The sequence below is a fragment of the Mus pahari genome, chromosome 10 (assembly GCF_900095145.1).
Source record: "Mus pahari chromosome 10, PAHARI_EIJ_v1.1, whole genome shotgun sequence".
NCBI lineage: Eukaryota > Metazoa > Chordata > Mammalia > Rodentia > Muridae > Mus > Mus pahari.
Genome location: NC_034599.1, coordinates 25,762,502 through 25,773,671, shown reverse-complemented (window position 1 = coordinate 25,773,671; position 11,170 = coordinate 25,762,502). Strand labels below are relative to the sequence as shown.

The 11,170-nt window shown below is 45.1% G+C and overlaps 1 long non-coding RNA gene across 1 annotated transcript in view; it reads right to left on the bottom strand.

Moving 5' to 3' along the window:
- Positions 1-2,944: 2,944 nt before the first annotated feature.
- Positions 2,945-11,170, bottom strand: part of LOC115064829 — a 36,710-nt gene continuing 28,484 nt past the window's right edge. Inside the window, exons 2-3 of the long non-coding RNA XR_003844657.1 lie at positions 4,862-5,003; positions 2,945-3,646 (exon numbers count right to left, since the gene is read on the bottom strand). This is a non-coding gene — a long non-coding RNA (uncharacterized LOC115064829). The remainder of the gene's footprint in view (positions 3,647-4,861; positions 5,004-11,170) is intronic.

The window sequence follows — 11,170 nt, the reverse complement described above, 5'->3', positions numbered from 1 at the left end:
CTGTTCTTTCTCTTTTATTTTTTGAAGGGAAAGGGAGGAGGGGTGGATCTGGGGGAGAGGAGGAATGAAGAGAGGGACTGGTAGAAGTGGAGGGAGGAAAAATTGCAGTCAGGATATAATCGATGAAAGAAGAATAAAAAGTAATAAATTATTTTTTTGTGATATTTAGTTATAACAATAAGAAATGGACTAGACACTCTCAGAAAGACCTCATGGTGTACTGGCTGGTTTGTGTGTCAACTTGATACACTTTATAGAGTCGTCAGAGAGAAGGGAGCCTTAGTTGAGGAAATGCCTCTGTGAAATCCAGCTATAAAGCATTTTATCAATTAGTGAGCAATGGGGAAGGGCCCAGGTGGTGCTATCTCTGGGCTGGTGGTCCTGGGTTCTGTAAGAAAGCAGGCTGAGCAAGCTATGGGAAGCAAGCCAGTAAGTAGTACTTCTGCATGGTCTCTGCATCAGTTCCTGCCTCCAGGTTCTTGCCCAATTTGAATTCCCATCCTAACTTTGGTGATGGACAGCAAGAAGAAGTGTTTAACTAATAAACTCTCTCCTCTCCAAATTGCTTTTTGCTTATGGTGTCTTGTTGAAGCAATAGAAACCCTAATTAAGACACAAGGAAAGGCTAAAACAGTATTTCTCAAATCGTCTTCTATAAAACCAGATGCCCAAGAAATGTTATTCTGAAGATTTTTTATTTTTTAAAAAAGGTCATGACTTAATAAAGATGGAAGCAGTCTGTGGCATATACTCTTAGGATATGGATCAACATATCAAAGACTAAGGATTCCTATAATTAAAACACCCTAGCACTCTTGGCTTCAAAAGGAAGGGAAAAGAGCTGAGCAAAACGTGTGGTGTATTAGCGATCATGGCTGATTGTATCGCCAGATCTTCCAGCTCTGGGAAGTTACTTATGCCACAGAACAAAAGTATATGCCTAATCTATGATTGTTTTATGTGCAATATTTTATTAGAGTTTCCTCCTCATATAATTTTTTTTTGGGAATTCCAAAGTAAGCTGTTAGGTAGTGAACCTGCAATGTCCTGCACAGGTTCATGGTTTCAGGTTGTGTCACTCTTTTGAAGGCCGCGCAGTGTTTAGGCAGCAAGGTCTGGCTAGTAGCAGTAGGTCAGTCACTAGGTGAGGGCATCGGGAAGCTATATCTGCTCCTAATTTGGCCTGTGTTCTCTCCTTGCTGTCTGCTGTGCTTTGAATAAGCCACTGCCTCATCCCTTTGCTGCCACAGAAGGTCAGAGCTGACAGCAGTTCCAGGTGAGGAATACTTTCAGATACTTAAACTTTATGACTGGAAGAGCAAATGAAGAGGCGAGAGTATAGATATACTCGGGTACAAATATGTCATGATACTGGGGCAAGCTCTGAAGGGAAAGCCTACTTTGTAAATAGTCTGGCTGTCTTAGCCTCAACTCTTCCAAAACCTAAAGCTGGACTTGAAGAGAACTATTTTGAGAGGGAATCCCAATGAATAAGAGTTGGGAAGGGGCGACGGAACAAGGAAAGACAGGCAGGATGTGTGCCAGAGCTTGAACACCTGGGGATGGGGGTGGGGAAGGTGAGGCTCAGTCCTGCAGATTATGCCTGCGGGATGTGTGAGAGTCTTCTGCCTCAGTCCACAAGAATGCTATGCTTATCTGTTGTCTGTGAGACCCAAAGGTCACCTAATAGCATCTTAATGTTATCACTGCCAGACTGGCCTATAGGCAAGCCAGCTGGGAGAGGAGGAGTCTCAACAAAGAGGGTGAGAGATACCAGCTACTGTCAGGCTAAGCCTGCATTCCTCGGCAGACCCTGTCAGCTCTTTACCCTGTCACTTTTCCCTGAGGTCTTTATCGGGGAACAGATTCTCAGTTCAAGGGTCAGCTGCTCACTAAACTCCAGGCTGTCTGAGGAGAAGTACAAGCTTACGTCAGAGCACAGGAGATGGCCTTAGCCAGTGGTAGTTCTCTCCAGTTCCAGATTTGTTTAGTATGCCTTGTGAACAGACATGTCACAAAGGTCACTCCTTTGGTGAATTTTGAGGACATGGAAACTGCCCTTGTCCTTATTTAATAGTTAGTGGCAGAGGCACATGAGGTGGGTCAGCCCCCAGTGATGCTGATGGAGTGTAGGATGCTATGCCAAGGCAAGAAACTTTCTACCATTGAGGATGCGGGGGACAGGCTCACGTAAGCCATCTCTCTCCTCCATCAGTCTGTGTTAGCCAGCAGTCCGTGTTAGTTTTCCTTTCAGCTCTTTATTGCCTTCTCTTTACTGTTGAATTCCTGCGCCAAGGGCATAAACTCTGATGGAGTCAGACTTTATTTAGGGAAAACAATGCCTGGATTATGGTTGGTACGCAATAAACACCACTGAATGAAAGCTCCATAATGAGATTTCATGGTGTGGGTGCAGTGAGATTCTCCTGTCCTGGTCAAGACCTTTTTTTCTTTTTTTTCTAGGTCTCATATAATCCAATCTGGCCTTAAACATCCCCATGTAGCTGACGACGACTTTGAATTTCTGATCCTGCTTCTTTCATCAGCTGCTGGAATCAGAGACGTGAGCTGCCATGTCTGGTTTGTGCTACACAAGCACTCTACCAGATGAGCTATATCCCTAGCCCCAGGATACTTGTTTTGTTTTCGTGTGTGTGTGTGTGTGTGTGTGTGTGTGTGTGTGTGTGTATGCTTATGCCATGGTGTGTGAGTAGAGGTCAGAGGACAACTCTCAGTCATTTCCTGCCAGTTTGTGGGAGCTGGAGATTAAGTTCAGGTTGCCAGGCCAGCATGCCAGTACCTCTGCTTGCATCTGTCTACCTCAGGGGCCTTTCTAAGAACTTCTGATAAGGAGATGATGGACCTGCTTATGGGTCCAGGCTTAGGGAACAGGGATAGATCTCAATTAGAGGCCCACAGAGTATAGTCATCACTGGGTAAGATGCAAAGAGGGATGAAAAGGGAGGGGGATGGGGAAGAAGTTCACCCACAGTGGTCCCGCTTACCAAATGTTTATTGGATAGTTCATCTATCCCTCCCCTTTACGTGATGAAGGACACAGTTGTTGTCCATCTATGATAAGATGTAGAGGAAGCTGTACAGAGACTAAAGAACTTGACAGAGTCTGGAGGAAGCTTCTCTGTGTTTCTGCTAAGACCAGGCCTTCTCGCCAAAGCACTGAAACTCCCCTGTGAGTGATTTGGACGATATGTTGGGGGAAAGATTGCCAATAAGTTTCACATCCTCGAAACCTAGACAGAATTTGACGGTGTGGCCAGGCTTCAGAGCACACAAGGAGGGCCACCCGAACGCTGTCCACTGACAGATGGATGACAGCTTTGATCAAGATGAAACAGAGGACACTGAGAGTCATGTAAGAATTAGCTCCCTGAGGGGGAGCTCCTGCAAGTGGCAAATTATTTTGGGCGAGTGCTGGCAGAACTGTAGCTGCTTGTTTGATGGATCGCTGTGTTCTCCACCAGAGGTTGACCTTCAGAGAGAGCTGGAGGATGCCAAGAGTACCAGGAGGAGTGAGCGTGGCCTCAGTTTCTTCTGGTCTCACAGCCCCCTTTCACTCTGCTGGCACATACTTCATTATCCATAACTGCGGAGGAGCCTTCTCTCCAGCCGTCCTGCATATTCTTACCTGCAGGGCAGTGAGTGGCTTGGGGTTAGACATTTGAATCAGAAGCTATGCTGAAGCCCACCACTGACTCCTCCCTCCCTCCTCTTTTTCTGTGTTGGATTCAGGGGCCCCACATTCCAGGCTGGTATTTCTGGCTTTCCTGAAACTCCCTTGGCTGCTGTAATAAATCACATCACCATTACGTAAGCGATGTATAAGTCCAGCCAGGAACACACAGCCCAGGAAAGAAGGGTGCTCAATGTTTTGAATTTTTTTTTTCTTTTCTTTTGGAAGAAAAACGTGTTGCTCCCATCTTTGCTGGGTCAGAAATAAAGTCCACTTGGTATGGAGATAGGGGGACAGTTCTTGACAAACATGAGTATTGTTCCATGTACAGCAATTACAGAAGTGTCATTGTGGCTTGCTCTGGAGGCTAGATAAGCAAGCCGGATTAGGCCATCTTTCCTCTGTGGGCTCCATGGTATTTTAGCCATGTCTGGCTCCGCTGAGAGTTATCTCAGTGGATTGAAAGACGCATAAAAAGCCTTACCTGAACGAGGGGTCAGTCTGAACAGGCAGAGCTTTCCCACCTGCTGGAAGTTACTGAACAGATTATGAACTCAGTATCATTTGTGACACTTCATCTCCTAGTCACCCAGACTGAAAAAAACTACAAACTCCCTTTACTTTTATACTAATGTCTTAGTTAGGCTTTCTATTGTTGTAACAAGATACCATGTACAAGCAACTCGGAAAGGAAAGGGTTTATTCTGCTAACACTTCCACAGCAGTGTTAATCATTGAATGAAGTGAGGGCAGGAACTCACACAGGGCAGGAACCCGGAGGCAGGAGCTGATGCAGAGGCCATAGATGAGTGCTGCTCACTGGCTTGCTCCTAGTGGTTTTCTCAGCCTGCTTTCTTAGAGAACCCAGGGCCACTATCCCAGGTATGGAACTATCCACAATAGGCGGGGCCTTCTCCCATCAATCCCTAATTGAGAAAATGCCCTACAGCTTGATCGTATGGAGGCATTTTCTTCTCAGACGATACTGGCTGTGTCAGGTCGACATAAAATCTAGGCAACACAGGTGGTTTGAACGAGAATGTCTACCATAGGATCATGTATTTGAGCACTTGGTCCTTGGTTATTGTTGGTATTTGGAAGATTTGGGAGATGTGGCTTTAGGGGTAATAGGTCGCTGGAAGCAGGACTGGAGTTTAAAGACTCACGTACCACTTCCAGTTGCTCTCCTTCATGCTCGAATTCTGAGACATGAGCTTTCACCTTCCTGCTCCTTTTGCCATACTTTCTGCTCAGTGCCGTGCCCCTCCATCACTATGGGTGCTATCCCTCTGGAACCATAAACCTACATAAACTTAAAAAAAAAAAAAAGAAAGTTGCTTCGATCTTGGTGTTTTATCACAGCAACAGAAAGGTAACCAATACACCACCATTCCCTTGGCAAAGGAGTCACCAAGTCTAACATTAAAAACAACCTTTCTCTGAGTGGCACAGCGATCCAAGTCTATAGTTCCTGGCACTGGGAATGCAGAGACTGGAGGAGTCCTGCCTCAAGGCCAGCCTGGGATACATAGCAGGACCTGGTCTCAGAAAGCCAAGGGCTGGTGGGATGCAGCTTAGTAGCAGAAGATTGACCTACCACGCACAGGGCCCTGGGTTTCATCCCCAGCACCACAAAACAACCAACCAATTGAACAATACTTCTCACTCATCACTTTTGCTGCCATGTGCAAATGTGTGTGTGTGTGTGTGTGTGTGTGTGTTGGGACTGGGTGGGTTGCCCTGTAGAGACACCCTAGATGCTATTTGGCTCTATCCTGTGACACAGGCAAGCTAATACTTCTGTACCCTAAGTTATTGCTTTTAAAATGGGCTGATGAGACTTTTTTTTACACTGTAGGCTGCTGTGAAAAACTTAACAAGTGACATGAAACACTGGTGACTAACCAGGAAAATAGCACTAAAAAAAAAAAAAAAAAAAAAAAGAGGGATGAGTAGTTGAAAAAGCCTACAAAGATACACAACAAACTGTTAATGGCTTTTTAACATTAGAGAAGTAGGATTGATGAGCTTTAAAAAATAAACTTTTCCCTTTGTGCTTTTCTTTATGTTTAAAATTTCTACAATGAGCATACATCATTTTTATAACCCCAAATTACAAATGTGAATTAAAATTCCACCAAACATTTAAGGGCCAGCTGAAATGATACTTTTTATTAAAATTTTCCAGACTTCCCATTGGCAGGGATCCCTCTCTGAGAAAGTTATGGAATCATGCTGAGACTTAGCTTGGTTCCCTGTTCAAGCTAATAACACTTGAATAAAAATATGCACTCTATTATACATCCATATCAAATAGAAAGAAGTCCCTGTACTTAATAATGGCCCAATTTTATCATTTCTGGACTTTGTGTTAATGCAAAAGTAATACTCAACATTCAAATGCACTTCAAATTTTGCATTTTGATTTATCCCCTAGGTTAGCAGTACACTGAAGGATACCATCTCATGACATATTGGACAGGGGCAAGAAGCCATAGCTTTTAACCAGTTCCAAGACCAAAAGGATGAAAAACAGGGACTCTGGTGTATTGTGTTGGCAGCTGGTTTGGGATGTTATATTTTGTATTTTCTTTCCTCCCTCTCCTCTCCCTCCTACCCCTCCTGCATCCCTCTCCCCTCTTCTCTCTCCTTTCTTCTGAGTTTTGGGACAAGATCTTACTGTATAGTTCAGGCTGTCCTCAAACTCACTGTCCTAAATTGCCTTCTGTGGTTGTGATAAAATGTCATGCGCTAAGGCAACTTGGGAGGAAAGGTTATTTCATCCTGTACTTTACAATGACAGTCTATTACTGTGGGAAGTCAAGGCAGGTAAGGCAGGAACCTGTAGGTAGGAACTTAAGCAGAGACCATGGAGGAACACTGTTTACTGGACTGCTTCCTTTAGCTTTGTTAGATAGATAATATAATATAAACGGTATAATATAACACAAACAAGACATAATAAAATCATATAGTATAAAGCCAGTTCGCATCTTAATATATATCTTGGTCCACCTGCCCAGGGATAACACTGACCGCAGTGAGCTCGCCCCTCTTACATCAGTCAGCAGTCAAGACAGTGCCCCACAGATAGAACCAATGTGGTGGAGGCAGTTCCCTGACTGAGGCTCCGTCTTTCCAGGGTATGTCTAGGTTTGTTTCATGCTGATAAAAACTAACCATCATTCTCACTACATAGCTCAAGCTGGTCTTGAACTTAGAGCATTGTCGCTCCTGCCCCAGCATCACGAATGCTGGGACTACAAAACCACTCAGTATAATGTACCAAGTGTAGCAGCAGGTAGGGAGGCCCTTCTGGCACTGGGTGTGTGGAACTGCTGATGTCCAAGTCACTGCGAAGTCTTCACAAACAGAGTCACCTTACTTCATTGGTCCCAGTATTTTAGGAAAACATATTGTTTCTGCTGACACAGAGGAGGGGGAAAATACAGATGCACACATAACCAGGAGCTTTCAAAGAGCTTGGCTATCTTGCAATGGATTACCTAAGAAACAAAAGAGCAGGAAGCAGATCCCTGTATGCTCTTATTGTACCATACCTGGTCAGACAGCTCAAGGTAGCACGGGTGAGACAGAGCCTCTGAGGTACAGGCCAGACAGTAGCTCCCAGGGCTGGCACATCCTCATGGTAAGTGAGAAGGCTGAGCTGGCATGAGCTGGCACTTGGCAGTTTTTGCCCTTTCCACAACTTTCTCTGTAGATAGTCCTCTGTCTGCTCCCTGGGAATCTTTATCATGGTGAACATGGCAGATCCATGCCTGTTTATGTGTATATCTTTGCATATGCAGACAGATAAGGAACCAGTTAAAGACATCTGCTTTTTGTATGTCAAAATGCTCATGAAATGCTTGGTAACAGGTTTGAAGGTTTGAAGACATTAAAGGCTTGAGTAGAATTAAAGATAGCAGTGAGGGAGGCATTAAAAACTACACAAGGCAACCCTTGTCTGAACACTCAGAAGGTTCGAGCATTATTTTATGCATTTTGTGTCTGTGATGCCCTTGCAAAGAAGGCAGAATGTTCATTGTCCAGAGGAGTACATAGGCTGGGAGAATGTCTGAGTCTGCTTGGGTTGGTATACAAAGGCTTGGTAAGCGGGCTGGCTTGCAAACAACAGATATTTACAGCTCATCATGTGGCAGGATGAAAGCCAAGGTCTAGGCAAGGCACTACGTGTCTGGTGAGTACTTTCTTCCTCGTTCACAGATGACACATTCTCTCTGTGGCCTCAAGTGGGGCAGGCAGCTTTCAGGGGCATCTTTTTCCTGTTCACAAGGGCTCCACACTCTGACCCAGTCATCTTCCCCAAAGTCCCCACAGGGATTAGGGGTTTGATATGACTTTTTGTGGAACGCTGACCCTTACATCACTGTTCAGTACAAAGTGCCTTGCAAGGTTGGTCAAGCAATGTGAGTCAGATCTCCAAGCTCAAAATCCTCTGCTGTTGCTACGGCATAGCGATGGAATAGTTTTCACCTTACATCTCACATTATATAATTTCTCTAAAATATTTTGTATCTTAGAAACACTGCATATCTTAGACCTCCCCAGTCACTCTGTCAAAAAAAAAATCATCCTGTAACTCTAATAACACTGAGTGCTTTCCTAAGCATTAGCATTCATAAAATCCACGACTCCTGAAACTCCTGAAGTCACAACCATGGGATATAGGTATGCTTTCTTTTGGAGCAGAAATATTTACACTTTTATTTTTATTTTTTATTTTTTTGGTAAAGAGCCAGAGAACACATACTTGAGACCCTGTAGTCCAAGTCGACCTTTGCAGTGTCAGAGCTGCCCCAGGTGCTGTGTAGCCGATGAACTTGGCTGTGTCTCGGTGGAACTGTTTACTAAAGTAGGTGGCTTTTGGCTTCGACCCCTGACCACATTTTGCGCGTAACTGGATCCTGACAATTAGTGGTTAACTTCAGAGAACAGGGGACTGTGGACAATTCCTGCTTATTTCTTTAATGCCCAATATTGTATAAGTTACAGGGCACCTCATTTTTATATGTAGTGAGTGATGAACACTGGACAGAGCTGGTAAGACATTCCTAATGGAGCAAACAGTTCACACATAGAGTTTCAACACAAGGCAAATTTATGGTTTAAGATGGGAAGGTAGCGTTAGAAGCTATCTTTTGCCCTGGCAGACACTTCCCTTTCACCACTTTGGCCTCTCCTTCTTGGATCCATGGAGACAGAGAAAGACAACTCCCAAGGGAAGAATGAAGGAGAGAGGTGAGCATTGAGCAATGCAGAGGCAAGTACTCTGCCAGGACTTCTGCAAGTGTTGGTCCCTTAGTCGTCAAACCTGTGGGCATTAGCGCTCGCATCTGCCTGAAAACCTTTGGCACAGGTGCTGAATCCTGGGCCTGCTCCCGAGGTTATGTTCCTGAGGTCAGTGGAGGCCGAGTTTCCACATTCTTGCCCACAGCCAACTCTGGGCTGGGCATCGGATGGGCTGAGTGCTTTTGATCTCTGTGCCTGGCTGAGCATCACTGGCCATGGTGCTTTCAACTTTCCAGCTCTTGTACTGGTCCACAAGGGATGCTGTTTTCATCATTGCAGGGATGAGCCTGGTAGAGGCTCAGCACCAAACTCAGTCACCTTCCTGCTGTCAGGCGGCTGTCATCACCCCTGCCTCCCACCCCAGGTCTTCTCTTCCCAGCCTGCTGTCAGGGGGCTGGCCAGCTCCTTAGGAAGGTGAGAGAGGAAATTGGGAGGCTAGGGGGGCTGGAGAGGGCCACCACTGCCTCTCTTACTCTGCATCTAATGGAAATAACACTCCTCTGGCACAGGAAAGCTGGTTGCAGCCCAGGCTCAGCTGCACATTCTCATGTGGTACTGAGCAAGCGTCATTTCCCTCCCTGCCCCTCCGGCTCCATCCCCCACCAGAATATTTAGAGTGGCTCCTCTCACCTGTGTAAGGGAGAGATGTTCTTGCTGACATTACTACCTCGTGGTGTAGTTATTAAGGGCACTTGAGCCACCAAGTGCCACCTGAGAGCAACCTCTTCCCTCCTTGAAGAAGAAGAGCAAAGCTCAGTGCTTGTCAGCCTGTGTAGCTCTGAATTCCAGGGCTTCTGAAAATACAGACTTCTGGGGCTACCCTTGGAGTTTCTAATTTGATCATCTGGGGTGGGGATGGAATGGTTGCACTAAAAATATTAGTCTGTATTAAATAAACCTCTAAGAAAATTCTGCTGTGTGATTGCACTGTAGTGCAACTGCAGAAAAACAATGATGTATTGTGTATTTCAGATTTAGAAGAAAGGCTTTTGAATGCTTTTACTGTGGGCACACGATGCATTTTTCAGGAGATAAATACATTTCCCTGGATTTGAACATTACACCATATATATGTGACCAGAGTTTGATCCCTGGCGCCTACACGGTAGAGGAAGAAAACCAACTCCTATAAATTGTCTTCTGAACTTCACACACGTGTTGTGCTGTACGTTCATGTATGTGTACAAAAATAAGTAAAGGCTAAAAAAATAAGTTCAAAGTTAAAGACATTTGATTTTATTGAGGTATAATTGATATTTAAAAATGCTCTTATTTAATGTGGTGATTGGGCCTATGCACATAGATATGATGTTACCACTGTCAAGGTGCTAACAGAAGCATGCATGTTGGAATGATTACATAGCCCAAGGCCAGCATCTTGAGATGTCCCAGACTGAGCAGTGCAGTGCTGTCTGTGGGCTTGGTGCTACACAGTAACCTTTAGTTATTCTTTGTGTTACGCAATAGGAAGTGTAAGGCCAGTGAACACCAATGTCACACCTTCCCATTCCCAGGCCTTGGCAATCACTATTCTTCTCTCAGTTTCTCTGACTCTGACCTCGGAGAACGTCGATAAGTAGAATCACATAGCATTTGCTTTCTTGGCTTGTTTCACTCAGCACGATGTCCTCTGGATAGATCCATGTTGGGAACTAAAAAGGGGGTCCAGGGGAGGAGGGGGGAGGAAAACCCACGCCCCGCCAGAGTTTTACTTATTCTCTGGTCTGTCAGGTGTGGGAGAGCTGCCATACACTTTCCACTCATCCCTGGGTGGGCATTCAAGCCTCTGACCCACTCTTCAGGGGGTGGCCAAGGGGCAGCCCTACCTGGGATTCCCGGAGCTACTTTGCTAAAGCCACCAGGGTTATGGGAGAGAGGGATGAGAGAAGCAAGGTTCCCAGCACAGGTGAGAGTGAGCACATCAGATCTTGACTGGAGCACAGGAAGACCTTCTAACGGGGGATTAGAACATTTTGCAAAACACAAGAAAACCAAGAAGGAAGACCATTGTGTGGATACTTCATTNCTCCTCAGAATAAGGAACAAAATACCCATGAAAGGATATAAGTACAGAGACAAAATTTAGAGCTAAGATGAAAGGATGGACTATCCAGAGACTACCCCATCCTGGGACCCATCCCATCATCAACCACCAAACCCAGATAC